Source organism: Peromyscus leucopus, chromosome 1, assembly GCF_004664715.2.
Source record: "Peromyscus leucopus breed LL Stock chromosome 1, UCI_PerLeu_2.1, whole genome shotgun sequence".
Lineage (NCBI taxonomy): Eukaryota > Metazoa > Chordata > Mammalia > Rodentia > Cricetidae > Peromyscus > Peromyscus leucopus.
This window is the reverse complement of record NC_051063.1, coordinates 46,498,515-46,504,426: the sequence shown is the minus strand read 5'-3', so window position 1 is coordinate 46,504,426 and position 5,912 is coordinate 46,498,515.

Below are 5,912 nucleotides of genomic sequence, written 5' to 3'. Positions count from 1 at the left end.
CAAATGCTTCTAGTTTCTGGTCCTCACGCCTTATATATCTTTTTGCTTTCTATCACCACTCCCTGGGATTAAAGGCTGGTTTTCTGGGATTAAAGGAGTGTGTCACCACCATGCTTGGCTATTTCCAATGTGGCCTTGAACTCACAGAGATCCAGAGGGATTTCTATCTCTGGAATGCTAGGATTAAAGGCGTGTGCCACCACCGCCACACTCTTGCTATGGCTCTAATAGCTCTGATCCCCAGGCAACTTTATTTATTAACATACAATCAAAATCACATTTCAGTATAATTAGATTACCACCACACTTCTCTCTATCATATCTACTTCCCTATAGTTACCCAGGAGCGTGGATAATTTGGAAGAAGGGGGGAGTCAGACCTTGGACTCTAAACCAGTTCTGAGTCAATCGTGATAACACTCCATTGCCTCATTCCTTTGGTGTGTCTGCATATTTACCTTCTGGAATAACATTGACCTACCAGCCATGAACTGTCACCACCCTCTCCAACTCACTGTGACCTGAAGAGAGGGTAAGACTACCTGTTGGGTGGAACTAGCAAAGAATCTTTCCTTGGTCTTGGTGTTTGCCACAATTCAGTGAGATATAACAGGCAGAGAAAGATGTCCCTGTGCTTACAGATGCAGCCTCTAGAGCTTCAACAGAGTCACGTGGGAACTTTTGTAGCCATGGGACAGACACACCTTACTACACTGGCAGCCTTTTTGTGGATACAAAACTACAATATGTCTGAACAATGTGTTGGTGGGAACAGACTCTCTGCAGGACTTCCCATACCATTCAGCCTCCAAAGCCAGGAAGCAAAATTTAACACACACATACTTTGTGGGGAAAGAAATAGCATGTAGCAACAGGATGTATTATGAATGCCTGGCAGTTATCCCTTTGTAGTTATTCTTCTAAGAGCCAGGCAGAATCCTACAGAGCCTGTCCATAAACTGGTGGCTATAGAAAAAAGGTGTGTGAGACTACAACAACCCCAGAAGACAGACCAGTCTCTGCATATATTCTCCCAGTTCATGCTAAACCACACACTGTTTATGTACTAGGACAAACCTGGGCTTGGGTCATCCTCTACTTGTAAAAAAGCTAAAGCACACAATACAGGACTGTCAGAAAATCTGGACATAAAGTATACACCAGGTAGTTCTGAAACATTTGGTGATGAAAGTCTTCAGGGAAAGATAATCAAAACCACAGGCGGTATCACCTCCTCACAGTACTGCTGTCTACTATTAAAAAGATGACAGAGAACAAGTGCTGGTGAGATATGGAGAATAAGCATACACTGTTGCAGTAATGTTAACTATCACTGTCACAATTGAGAGCAGCCTTGAAATTCCTCAGAAATTAAAACCAGAACTACTATACTGTCAGCAGTTCTCATGCTGTTATGTACCCACAGACAGTAAATCCAGTGTATGGAAGAGACTCTGCTCTCCTGTGTGTATTGTGACACTTTTCACTATAAAGCAGGAATGCAAGAGGCTTAAGTGGGCATCTACTAATGATAGACATAGAAACTATGGTATATTCATATGATAGAGTTCTGTGCTGTCATTCAAATTTAATGTCACTCATGCTGTGGGTGGAAAGGAAAAAGTGCTTTGCTGAAGAAAGGAAGCCAGGCACAGAAAGACAAGTTTCACATCTACACTTCTGCGGAATGTAAAGTTGAAAGTTGAAACACAGCAAGTGTTTTGGCATGGACAACCAAACAGTCAGTTCTCATTGGACTAAGAGGTGAGGGACTCTTCTCTCACCCAGAGAGTCCTGCCTCTAGGACCCAGGCTCTGGGACACAGCCAGTCCCTGGGAACTGCCCTATTCTGCCCCAGTTGTCAGCCAGCATGGAAAACTCCTGCAGGAAGCCCCCCCCTCCTCGCCAAATCATCCATCAGACCCTGCAATCTACAAATTCCATGCCCTGCCCCAACACCCATCAACCTGTGAACCCAGCAACTTCCTGAGGCACAGAAACCAAACTACCAGCTCTCATTGGACAAGAGCTGTCACTGGACCAAGAGTAACTTCCTGAAACAGGGAATCCACCAGCCCTCATTGGACCAAGAGAGGCTTCCTGAGACACAGAATCAGTCAGCTCTGACTAGACCAAGAGCTCTGATAAGACCAAGAGTGGCTCCATGAGTCACAGAATCAATTAGCTTCTGTTGAGCCGAGAACAGCTCCCTGAGACACAGAATCTACTTGCTCCAATTTGTAGAGAGCTGTGTGCCGTGCCTCAAAGATGGCGCTGGCTTCTGCCTTCCACCCTCCCGATGGTGAGTGCTCTCTGTGATAAACAACTCCTTAATTGGCTGAGGCTGAGGATTTGGCTTGCTTCCGCGCACCTGGACCGATCTGCAGTACCCCATGTGGCAGATTGGGGTTGGCTGCCCAGAAGCTATTTAGGTTGTGGGTTGGCTTTCCCCAGGGTCTGAAGTCAGAAGATTATTCAAGGTTCCTGAATAAACTGCTGAAAGAAGAGCTCGGTGTTGGGTCTTCCTTGCTGGACGAGGTGGTCGCCACAAGTGGTGGCCCGTTATGGGGAACTCGGCTTCTCTGAACCAACGAGCCCAGAACTTTCTGCAGTCAGGGTGGTGCACTGGTAAGTTCCCAGGTAAGGTGGGAATCCGTGACAAAAGCAGGAGAAAATATATTTGCTCTACTCTGTAGACAAAGAGAGAGCACAGAGCACGTCGATGGACGAGCAAAAACGCAAGTAAGATTAATTTTCTCTTTGAGGTTGACGACAGTCAACCCTGGGCGCTTCTTCGTCACACCCAATTTTCATGGCTCTTAATGAGCTGTTACTTTCAAAGAAATTGGAGGTAGAGAAAAGCACTTTAGAGAGATGTTTGCAGGAGTGTGATATCGTTGCTCCCTGGTTTGCAGTGTCTGGGAGTCTTACAGTGTCCTCTTGGGAGAAATTAGGTAGAGATTTAGACTTTGCCGTTGAGCAGGGTACATTGAAAAGCGGAGTCAGACTGGTATGGAAGCTAGTGAGAGGCTGCCTTGAGGACCAGAGATGTAGTGAAGCGGTGGAGAATGGCCAAGTAGCCTTGGAAATGCTACAGGAAGAGAGATCTGAAGAGGCCAATAGTGATAAAGGAGAGAAGAAAAAGGAGGGAGGAACAGGGAGATTGTACCCTGCTCTGTCAGACTTAGAGGAATCAGAGGGTTCTGAATCAGAGGATTTGCAATCTATCATTGAACAGATGGATAAAATAACAATTAGAAAGAAAAAGAAAGAAAGAAAGAAAGAAAGAAAGAAAGAAAGGAAGGAAGGAAGGAAGGAAGGAAGGAAGGAAGGAAGAAAGAAAGAAAGAAAGAAAGAAAGAAAGAAAGAAAGAAAGAAAAAAACTCGAAAAGGGAACTTCCCCACCTACATGCTGTTCTACACCAGTAGCCCCCCCACTGTATGGGAGTGGTGCATCCAGAAGCTCTTTTAGCCCGGACGTATGGAGAACAGTCAGAACTGAATTAAACCTAGCATGCCCAGTGTTTCAGGATCCTCAGGGGCAGCGATATCATGAACCTTTAGATTTTAAGGTGATAAAAATCTTTGGCCGAATCCGTGAGGACCTATGGGATCATAGCCTCTTTCACTGTAGCCCAGGTGGAGCCTTTGAACAGGCATTGCATGACACCCATGGGTTGGAGCGGACTTGCACTAGCGTGTTTGAGTCCAGGCCAATGTTTAGATTGGAAAGCTTTCCTGATAGAATTTGCTAATGAAGAGGTTGCAGCCAACCAGGCTTTGGGAAATGCCGCTTGGGACAGAGACATGCTGCTCGGACAGGGTCGATTTGCTAATCAACAAACGGGTTACCCTGTTCAAGTTTATGAACAGATTAATAAAATTGTCATAAAATCATGGACGGCCTTGCCTAATAAGGGTGAAGTGAGTGGAAACCTTACAAAAATCTTACAGGGGCCTATAGAACCATTTTCGGACTTTGTTGCCCGAATGATTGAGGCTGCAGGTAGAATCTTTGGAGACCCGGATGCGGCTATGCCGCTGATTAAGCAGCTAGTTTATGAACAATGTACAAAGGAATGCAGGGCTGCCATCACTCTTTATAAAAATAGAGGCTTAGAGGCGTGGATGAAGGTGTGTAGAGAGATCGGTGGGCCCTGACTAATGCTGGTCTAGCAGCAAGCTGTGGTTCAGCTAACTCAAAATAAAAGAGGAAGCTCAGGTGCTCTCTTTTTATATTGTTAATGCTCTTAAGGTATTAGAAGCAGCTGGACCTATTAAAAGTTCTAGCCCTGTTTGCTCTTTATTTTGACAATTACAGCAGTTGATTTGGCAAAGAACACTTCCCTTTTATCTTATAATTTCATTTATGCAGCAAATTTATCTAAAGAATTGTCTAGCTATCTTTTAGGTAATTGGTCTGGAGAGTTTGACAACCTGATGGAACAGCTGAGAGTGGCTATTGTCACCGTGAATTCAAACTGAGTGGACGCCGGATTGGCGGAAGGACTGTCTACATGGATCATCTAAAGGAGTGGGCGGGCCTAGGGGCTTCAGCAGGCCTTTTGGTGCTGGTCTCCCTGGCTTGTCTGTGGTGTATTTGCAGGATCAGGGCCTCTCAACAGCGCAATGCAGCCGTGATCATACAAGCCTTTACTGCCATAGAGGCAGGACAGTTCCCCCAGGCCTGGCTGGCCACTCTTAAGGATTAATTTGAAGTGCAGGATGCGAGGCTGGTGCACTGCACTCGGGATATACATTTCAAGTAGTTCCGAGAAGAGCATGTCTGATTACATGTGGGTTGATACCCCAGCTCCCACCTCTGTGAAAAGGGTATCAGATGGGTCTAGTGTTCTCTGGGTGGATGACACCTGGATAAGTGCTAGTACATTGTCCCAGTTTTCAACAGAGATCAGACCTCTACTCTTGCCTGCCTGTTTTTAAAATAAAGAAGGGGGAACTGTAGAAAGCTGCGTGCCGCGCCTCAAAGATGGCGCTGGCTTCTGCCTTCCACCCTCCCGATGGTGAGTGCTCTCTCTGATAAACAACTCCTTAATTGGCTAAGGCTGGGGATTTGGCTTGCCTCCACTCACCTGGACCGATCTGCAGTACCCCATGTGGCAGATTGGGGTTGGCTGCCCAGAAGCTATTTAGGTTGTGGGTTGGTTTTCCCCGGGGTCTGAAGTCAGAAGATTGTTCAAGGTTCCTGAATAAACTGCTGAAAGAAGAGCTCGGTGTTGGGTCTTCCTTGCTGGACAAGGTGGTCGAGACACCAATTAGACCAACTGGACCCAGAGGGACCCCTGAGACACAGACACAACAAGAACAGGGTGGACCAATAGCAACTTGCTCAGACAAAGGCACCGCTTTTACCTACTAGAGGAGGAGATGGGCAGACATCAATGCAAAATACATACAACAACATGAGCAATATGGCATCACCAGAACCTAGTCCTCCTCCTACAGCAAGACCTGAACATTACAATTGGAAGAAGCAGAAGAAAGTGACCTTAAAAATAGCTTCATGGAGATGCTAGAGGCCTTTCAAGAAAAAAAATGAAAAATTCCCTTAAAGAAATTGAGGAAAAGACAAACAAAAAATTGAAAGAAATCAATAAAGTAATTAAGGAAAGGACCAACAAAAATTGGAAGAAATCAATAAAGAAACTGAGAAAAAGACAAACAAAAAAAATTGGAAGAAATCAATAAAGAAATTGAGGAAAAGACAGATAAAAAATTGGAAGAAATCAATAAACCCCTTAAAGAAAGCCAAGAAAACCATGAAAAAGCAATTAAACAAGTGAGGTAAACAGTTCAAGTTCTGAAAAGTGAAATAGAATCAATAAAGAAGACACAAACAGAGGGAATGCCAGAAATAGAAAATCTGAATAAATGAACAGGAAACACAGATG